This window comes from Heptranchias perlo, chromosome 4, assembly GCF_035084215.1.
Source record: "Heptranchias perlo isolate sHepPer1 chromosome 4, sHepPer1.hap1, whole genome shotgun sequence".
Lineage (NCBI taxonomy): Eukaryota > Metazoa > Chordata > Chondrichthyes > Hexanchiformes > Hexanchidae > Heptranchias > Heptranchias perlo.
Window position 1 is genome coordinate 72,505,762 of NC_090328.1, and position 10,028 is coordinate 72,515,789.

The window sequence follows — 10,028 nt, forward strand, 5'->3', positions numbered from 1 at the left end:
TTAAGAAACTTGAGCCACTTGCGGTATCGGGGTTCCATGTTGATGCATGTATCCAATCAACAGCGCAGGTAGTGCTGTCTGCATGCAGCAATCATTTAAAACAGCAGGCAGCACGAATGTAACATGCTGCCTGCATCACAACGGCCAGGCGCACTCCCGGAGGCCGTTTTCAGGGGTTATCCAATTTAACCCCTAGTGAATTTGCACAGGTTTAAAAAACTACAGATTGCAATACTGATGTTAATGAGCTAACTAATCCTTATTGTTGTTCACAATAACTGGCAACATTGGGCAATTTTCTACCCTCCAGACAGAAGCAGGCCCTTGGGTTTTCCAGCCTGTGTGGTTGGTGGACACTCCAGATGTACCCTAACCGGGCCTATGCAACTGAGGTGCCCTCTTATTGACCCTGCATACTCTGGCGGAATCAGCGCTGGTGCGATCCAGGCCTAACTGCTGAGATCATGGCTCATATCAACTTGGGGCCTTAGTGACTTTAATCATAATGTGTAAGGGGGTAAATTGGTCTATACCAGTAGCACAAAATGATTCATAGTGAATTGGCAGCCCGTTTTACACCACACCCGATTTTTTTTCTCTCCATTGACTTGGACACAGATTTAAGGTGATTGGCTAAAGAACCAGAGGAAAACATTTTTTACGCAGCGAGTTGTAATGATTTGGAATGCACTGCCTGAAAGGGTGGTGGAAGCAGATTCAATAGTAACTTTCTAAAAGGAATTAAATAAATACTTGAAGGGAAAAATTGTACAGGACTATGGGGAAAGAGCAGGGGAGTGGGACTAATTGGACAGCTCTACCAAAGAGCCGGCACAGGCACGATGGGCTGAATGGCTTCCTCCTGTGCTGTATCATTCTATGATTCTAAATGGTCTTGAAACCAAGAGTCGGTAGGCTGGGAACTGAGAATAGGGTAGCTAGGGCCTACAGGATCATAGAAGTGCAGTAGGGACAGGACTATCTAGGAGCAGTGCCAGATACTGAGGAGACGGAGTGGAGCAGAGCTGGATAATACGGAGGTGGAGCACAAGGTCAGGCCAGGTTGTGGGAGCAGTCCTCCACCCCCACCATGTGCACCACATAACCCAAGCATGAAGCAAGATGGTATTTGACTGAGAGCTTTTGTTACAACGGAAGATGGCAGTTGATATTTATGGAATGTGGCAACTAATTGGTCCATGGCAACAGAGTGATCAATAATGCAGGGACCAAAAGGAGATGTGTACCAGTCACATGGTTTGGATGGACCAATCAGATAGATGGATGAATGGACAGATGAATAAGCATACATACAGTTGAGGGGGTGGGGGGGGTTTCACAAGAGCTGATTTTAACTTTCGGCAGTGGTGGAAAACAGGCCTGTAGCAGGTCAACAGCTCATTATACGTCTTGTGCTATTTTTTTGATTTGGGTGGGGTGTATAACCGATCTGCTGCTGACCCCTTTTCCACCACTGCTGAAAGTTAAAAATCAGACCTACATCTTTGGTTTCTATAGTACTGTGAAATTACTCAATTTGTGATCATTTAAATTTGCTAATTGCATCTTAATATCAGCATGTCAACAAAATGCAAGTTCATACTGATTAATCAGCAGCACTAGTCCTTTAGATTCCCTGTGGGGGAAAAAGATGACAGGGAAATACCTTGCTGATATGATTAAAAGAGTACATAAATATTTGGAGAGTGTAACAATTATTTGTCCACAAACCTTTCCAACTGGCTGGAAATGGAACATAATGTACAGATTTGCTATTACTTATATCCACCTTATCTGCAAAAGAGTAACTAGGATGAGATGGGGGAGCTAGAAAGAGAAACTGCAAACTCAGGAGTAACTATGTGAATCTATGGATGCAAAAGTTAAAACTGCAGTGGATTCACACTGTAACAATATTTACATGATGCACAGATTAGAGTAGACAAATACATAAGCCTCGAAATTGTACTTTTCAAGGTTAGCGTGCAAACACTTTGGAGGTGCATTTCCACAAGGATTCTCCTGCTCGTCCACCGTAACTTTGGCAGAAGAGCTGCAGAAATCCCGGAAAAACAGAGTTACGGTAGATGATTGAGAGAATCCGATGGAAATTCAGCCCTTTTATGCGCTTGCATTAAATTCCTTTGTCTGCTAATTTAATAGTCCACACTACATGTCTATTTGGACTCTCATATCCTCCCTCAGCTCTGGCCGAATTATCCTTCCCCGTCTAACCCTCCTTCACCTGAGGAGTGCCCTAGCTTTTTACTCCCCATGTTCAAAGCCATGGGAGATCGACTGTCATATTAGTTAAGTACGCAACTGGATTGAACCAGTTCTCAGATACTTTTGAGGTTGTGTTTTTTTGTGAAGTGAAAATAAGGGGGACTCTTTTCCACTGCTGGCTGTCCACTTCTTGCCTGCTGGCAGTTTAAAATTGGTGATGGGTAGGGGGGGGGCAACTCGGCCGTCTAAGGCCCGGTGGATGCAGTTTTCAAGCGGGCCTGTAAATGGGCGCATAGCACGCCAACCTGAAATAGTCAGCAGAAGGCTGTTTACATGTGCAAATAGGAGTCCTACGCTATGCACACTTCACCCATTTGTACCAGGCGGTGAGTGGCCTAACTAGTGGTCCTTTAAGGGAATGCTGGAGGCAGTATCATAAAAGGCCCGGATTTCTTTTGGTGGTGGTGAGGCTAGGAGGAGTGAGAATGGATGGGCCTCCCCCTTTTTACCAAGTACTTCTGACTCGGCTTGTTCATGAGCCGTCGGGTTTCCCACCTCCCAATGTGACGAGCTGCACGCTAGGCCTTACCGAGTGCTCGGCAGCCCACCTGAATTATGCTGATAAGGCCCGAACCTGAAAATGGTTCGGGCCTCCTGGCGCTGGCATCAGGCAGGTGGCACAGCAGCTCCAGACTTCACGCCCATTTTGGGCAGCGGTTAAAAACCCCTCTCCTCCTCCACCCACCCACCCACCATGGAAACCAATGGGTAGAAATGAAACTATAAAGTATGTCATGAATTGGACATATTATTGTGGCCATTATTGGATGCTATATGATTCACAGCAATTTTTGTGACAAGTAAATTATTTCAGTAAAAGTACAGGTTAATTTTGATTGGGATTTATGAACAGTGATTTTATTTTGAGTCAGTGGGTTTGATTTACAGTGACAATTGCAGCAAGCAGTGAATGAGTTAAGAATTTTGATTTGATGTCTTAAGGGGACTGGCAAATGCTGCTTGTCTCTTTTTTCTAGTAAAACTGGAGGTCAAATATACATCCACTTCACAGTGTGACAGCAGACACTTGCTTTGGAGCTGACCATCCATACCAGTTAACAAGTATGAAAAGCTCTGTTGTTGCCTGACAAGAAAAAAAATCATCCACACAATGGCAGACAGCTTGAAAGCTTTAGTCAAAAATGTCACATTGTGTGTTCAAATACCTCTTCTGTTTGATCTGCTATCGGAATCCTTAAAACATTACATTCCTTAAATACAATATACTTTGATGATAAAATAGATTAACTTTTTCAGAACAATCATAAGGCCACCTGTTGCCAAAATGCCCATATTGGCTGTCTTGTAGCTGTCATCACTTCACTGAGATCTGTAACCAAAATGCAGGAATATAATGAATATGTCAGGAGCTGGAGGTCAGCCATTAAACTACATCAAAACTTGGTTTGCATCCAGTGTCAGCATAGAGGCCTTAGACTATCAGCTTCTTGGCAGTATTTCTGCATGACTTGATTTGTTTGCACAAGGTCTCTTTCTGCTGGATGTAGCGTATTTACGGAGATTGCCAGTGACAGCGTGGTCAAACACACTCAGCTTTCAAAATGGTGTTTCCTGTTCAAAGTGCTTCTGTTGGTGAAGGTTGTGAAATGTCAGTGTATCTGATTTCATTGCACAGTTTTATTCTCTTAAATACTGAAAGAGGGGGTATCAGGAGAGCTGTCATTGTTTCCATTGGGGCACAAACCTTTATTTGAAAGAAAACAAACAGTGTTTGAATACAACATTGTTTAAACTGAGGTACAACCATTTCAAGAACATTTTTATCTGCCATTTTAGGCTATATATTGTTTTAGAACTAGTATGTAGGGGGGACTCTTTAAGAAAGAGTTTATGTTCAAGTTTGTTATGTTCCTTTTAAACTCTTTGAGGGATTCAGGAGTATTTTTAAACAAGAATAAAAGCTAGAATGAAACTATAGTATTTTTAAGAGTATTTTGAATTTAGAGTCCTCCCCGGTATCATATCTCCTTTTAAAAATATAAGCCTAGAAATTACTTTTGGCGATGTTGGTGGACAAATGTTTTAATACCTACATGTGACATTCCATACTCCACATTTAAGTGTAGGTGTTAGCCCACTTAGTTTAAATAAGTTAAAACCTCAGCATAAGCAATGAACAAAAGAATGTCAAACAAACGCATTAATTGTTCATCCACTAATGTAGCCAACGATAATTTCTAGGCTATTTTTCCCTCTGTCTTCAGGGTCACACCATTAGCTGCCTGACAGATTGAGCAGACAACCTTCTCTCAAGTTTCTGCCTTATACTCCTCTCGATCTGGTCACTATTAGACGCACTGTTAAGGTCTGCAATTTCTTTAGTGTAACAATAGAGCGGACACTGACCAACTTTCTGATATGAAATTTGGACGGACAGAAATAGAGAAAACAGAAGCAATTTACTGAAACACGGTAAATAAAGTTTTCAGTTGGTACAGCCAAGGCCCCACATGCTATGCCAAAAGAAATCTTGACAATGCACATAATCAGGCCTGCTTCATCAGGCTTCACTCTATACACAATTAAGTAAAGCAGTTTGAATCAAAACTGCATTGTGCTATGCAGCTACAAACCTCCCACCCCCCAGGATCATGTAATCCATTTTCCTCATAGCTGGGGGTGGGGTGTGTGGAGGGAGGAGGCAAGCCTACGTCACAGCTGTGGAAAAATAGAGTAACACTGGACTGTTTCCTTGCTGCAATAGGAAAACTTAGATTAAGTATATAATACTCGGGGTTTTCCCATCAACTTATAAAGGTACTTTTTCCAATTACCAAAACAGTCCACAGTTCTGAAATGTTTTGATGCCAAAAAGGAGAGGGATAAACTGGGTAACTATAGTCCACTGTCTAATGTCAGTTGTAGTAGTTTGAGATCAAATTATTGATAATCAAGGGGAGTCAGAACTGATTTGTTAAAAGCAAATTATATTTGACAAATTTAATGGTTTTTTGAAGAAAGATAGAAAGAAAGAAAGAAAGAACTTGCATTTATATAGTGCTGTTCATGACCTCAGGGCTTCCCAAAGCGCTTTGCAGCCAATGAAGTACTTTTGAAGTGTAGTCACTGTTGTTTTTGGTCACAATAATTTCAAATAAAACTAGGTGGCAAAGCAAAATGGTGCAGCAAAGATTTTCTAAATTAGAAAGAACCAAACAGGAAAAAAAATCAACAAAAATCCAACAATGATAGTTTTAGTTTTTACAAAATGGACATTCTTGTTAAATAAGAAGTTTAATAGGATGATGTCTTGACCTTAGCTATCAATCCCTGTGGCAGTTTCCTCCTGATACCCAGCCCAACGTAATGGTACACAGCACTGTAAATTGCATTCTACATTGGTCTGCATTATAAAGAAATCTCAATCAGGGCTGAATGTTAAATAGTTTGTGCACATGATTTCTGACAAGGGTTCAACACAATGTACAGGCTTGAATTAATAATGAGAGGGAAGTATTGTCAAATGTAACAGGGATTTGCAGCCAAAATAATGAGAAAAAAACTGCACTGCTTTTTATGACATGAATTGCAAGTTTGAGATGGTTTGACACGGGACATTCGATCTAAATGTACACAGCATTGCACAATAAGGATATAACTGTGATAAATTTCTCTTTAGTATGTTTACTAATTGAAACATGTAGTGAAACACATACTAAGTATCTTAAGAGAGTTGTCAATCAAAAGGTACCATGTCACCACCAGCTTAATTGTAAACAATTTTACAACACCAAGTTATAGTCCAGCAATTTTATTTTAAATTCACAAGCTTTCGGAGATTTTCTCCTTCCTCAGGCAAATGTTTCAAGAGCTCCTTGAAGCCTACGCATTTATACATATAGAACAATACATGGTGTTTACAGACTGCCCCTGCAACTGCCCGTTGCCAAGGCAATCACCGTGTTCAGACAGAGAGGTGTCACCTGCAGAACCCCCGAATACACATTCAACAAAAAAACAAACAGGGAAAAAAAACAGAGAAAAAAAACACAGAGAGAGGCAGAAACATCCGGAAGGCAGAGAGAGCCAGCAAATGACCCATTATATTAAAAACAGATAACATTTGTTCGCTGGTGGGGTAACGTGTAGCGTGACATGAACCCAAGATCCCGGTTGAGGCCGTCCTCATGGGTGCGGAACTTGGCTATCAATTTCTGCTCGACGATTTTGCGTTGTCGTGTGTCTCGAAGGCCGCCTTGGAGTACGCTTACCCGAAGGTCGGTGGATGAATGTCCATGACTGCTGAAGTGTTCCCCGACTGGGAGGGAACCCTCCTGTTTGGCGATTGTTGCGTGGTGTCCGTTCATCCGTTGTCGCAGCGTCTGCATGGTCTCGCCAATGTACCATGCTCTGGGGCATCCTTTCCTGCAACGTATGAGGTAGACAACGTTGGCCGAGTCACAGGAGTATGAACCATGCACCTGGTGGGTGGTGTCCTCTCGTGTGATGGTGGTATCTGTGTCGATGATCTGGCATGTCTTGCAGAGGTTACCGTGGCAGGGTTGTGTGGCGTCATGGACGCTGTTCTCTTGAAAGCTGGGTAATTTGCTGCGAACGATGGTCTGTTTGAGGTTGGGTGGCTGTTTAAAGGCGAGTAGTGGAGGTGTGGGGATGGCCATAGCGAGGTGTTTGTCCTCATTGATGACATGTTGAAGGCTGCGGAGAACATGGCGTAGTTTCTCCGCTCCGGGGAAGTACTGGACGACAAAGGGTACTCTGTTGGTTGCGTCCCGTGTTAGTCTCCTGAGGAGGTCTATGCGATTTTTTGCTGTGGCCCGTCGGAACTGTCGATCGATGAGTCGAGCGTCATATCCCGTTCTTACTAGGGCGTCTTTCAGCGTCTGTAGGTGTCCATCGCGTTCCTCCTCGTCTGAGCAGACCCTGTGTATTCGCAGGGCCTGTCCATAGGGGATGGCCTCTTTGACGTGGTTAGGGTGGAAGCTGGAAAAGTGGAGCATCGTGAGGTTGTCCGTGGGCTTGCGGTAGAGTGAGGTGCTGAGGTGCCCGTCTTTGATGGAGATTCGTGTGTCCAAGAAAGAAACTGATTCTGAGGAGTAGTCCATGGTGAGCTTGATGGTGGGATGGAACTTGTTGATGTTATCGTGTAGTCTCTTTAGTGATTCCTTGCCGTGGGTCCATAGAAAGAAAATGTCGTCGATGTATCTGGTGTATACATCGATGTATACATCGACGACATTTTCTTTCTATGGACCCACGGCAAGGAATCACTAAAGAGACTACACGATAACATCAACAAGTTCCATCCCACCATCAAGCTCACCATGGACTACTCCTCAGAATCAGTTTCTTTCTTGGACACACGAATCTCCATCAAAGACGGGCACCTCAGCACCTCACTCTACCGCAAGCCCACGGACAACCTCACGATGCTCCACTTTTCCAGCTTCCACCCTAACCACGTCAAAGAGGCCATCCCCTATGGACAGGCCCTGCGAATACACAGGGTCTGCTCAGACGAGGAGGAACGCGATGGACACCTACAGACGCTGAAAGACGCCCTAGTAAGAACGGGATATGACGCTCGACTCATCGATCGACAGTTCCGACGGGCCACAGCAAAAAATCGCATAGACCTCCTCAGGAGACTAACACGGGACGCAACCAACAGAGTACCCTTTGTCGTCCAGTACTTCCCCGGAGCGGAGAAACTACGCCATGTTCTCCGCAGCCTTCAACATGTCATCAATGAGGACAAACACCTCGCTATGGCCATCCCCACACCTCCACTACTCGCCTTTAAACAGCCACCCAACCTCAAACAGACCATCGTTCGCAGCAAATTACCCAGCTTTCAAGAGAACAGCGTCCACGACGCCACACAACCCTGCCACGGTAACCTCTGCAAGACATGCCAGATCATCGACACAGATACCACCATCACACGAGAGGACACCACCCACCAGGTGCATGGTTCATACTCCTGTGACTCGGCCAACGTTGTCTACCTCATACGTTGCAGGAAAGGATGCCCCAGAGCATCGTACATTGGCGAGACCATGCAGACGCTGCGACAACGGATGAACGGACACCGCGCAACAATCGCCAAACAGGAGGGTTCCCTCCCAGTCGGGGAACACTTCAGCAGTCATGGACATTCATCCACCGACCTTCGGGTAAGCGTACTCCAAGGCGGCCTTCGAGACACACGACAACGCAAAATCGTCGAGCAGAAATTGATAGCCAAGTTCCGCACCCATGAGGACGGCCTCAACCGGGATCTTGGGTTCATGTCACGCTACACGTTACCCCACCAGCGAACAAATGTTATCTGTTTTTAATATAATGGGTCATTTGCTGGCTCTCTCTGCCTTCCGGATGTTTCTGCCTCTCTCTGTGTTTTTTTTCTCTGTTTTTTTTCCCTGTTTGTTTTTTTGTTGAATGTGTATTCGGGGGTTCTGCAGGTGACACCTCTCTGTCTGAACACGGTGATTGCCTTGGCAACGGGCAGTTGCAGGGGCAGTCTGTAAACACCATGTATTGTTCTATATGTATAAATGCGTAGGCTTCAAGGAGCTCTTGAAACATTTGCCTGAGGAAGGAGAAAATCTCCGAAAGCTTGTGAATTTAAAATAAAATTGCTGGACTATAACTTGGTGTTGTAAAATTGTTTACAATTGTCAACCCCAGTCCATCACCGGCATCTCCACATCATGACCACCAGCTTAACCAGTTTCTTCAGAGCCACTTTTCTGTTTGCAACAATCCTGGGTGGTTCTCCCACAACTCAAATCAGTTCTTCAATGAACCAATGCAATCCCATTGTCTCTTATTTTATCCAGTGATTTCTATCCACGACATGATGCTGTGACAGGAGGTCAGATTTCAATCTTGGGAATTAGATGAATGGAAAAAATGACATAATGGACAAGTAACTTACCATTAAGCATCACCTGGGATGAAAATTGGACAGGGAGAATTGTACGCCTATTAAATGGAAGGAAATCAGTTGGGTTCTGTTACTGCTGTGCCATCCACCCCATCAGATTTTCCCCTCTCTTTTCCATTCAGGCGATGCTTAACACCCAGGCGGTAAAGAAAGAAAGAAATAACTCATATTTATACAGTGCCTTTCATGTCCTCAGGTCATCCCAAAGCACTTAACACTCAATTAAGTACTTTTAAAGTGTAGTCAATGTAGAAATGTGGCAGCCAATTTGTGCACAGCAAGGTCCCATAAACAGCAATGAAATAAATGATTAGACAATCAAGGATAAAAATCTAATTAAGTTGGAGTTAAAAATATATGTAAAGTTTAAAAAGATGGCAGCAAATTTCCAAATGTAACCCAAGGAATGCACTAAGATTTGGGAAACAGCGAGATATTCTATTACCATTATAATAGGTGTCACAGGACTGAATGGGCAGGAAATAGATGGCAATGAAAGGGGGAATAGATGGCAATGATGTGAAAAATGAAGGGTGCTGGAAAGGGGAAGCAAATGGATGTTGACTGATGGAAGGGGAAGTGAATGGTAATGAAGGGGAGAGATAATAAGGTAGAAGCTGGGAGTAGTGCTTGGGAGGTGAAGAAGGGAGAAGCTGAGAGTGGTAATTTGTGGTGAGGGAGGAAGAAGAGTGCCATCATGAATTGGGAGGGGATGGGGAGAAAGATTGCTAGCATGAAATATGCTAGCAGGAAAGGGTGCCAGCATAAATTGGGAGATGGGGAGAAAGAGTGCCAGCATGAACTGTGGGGGCAG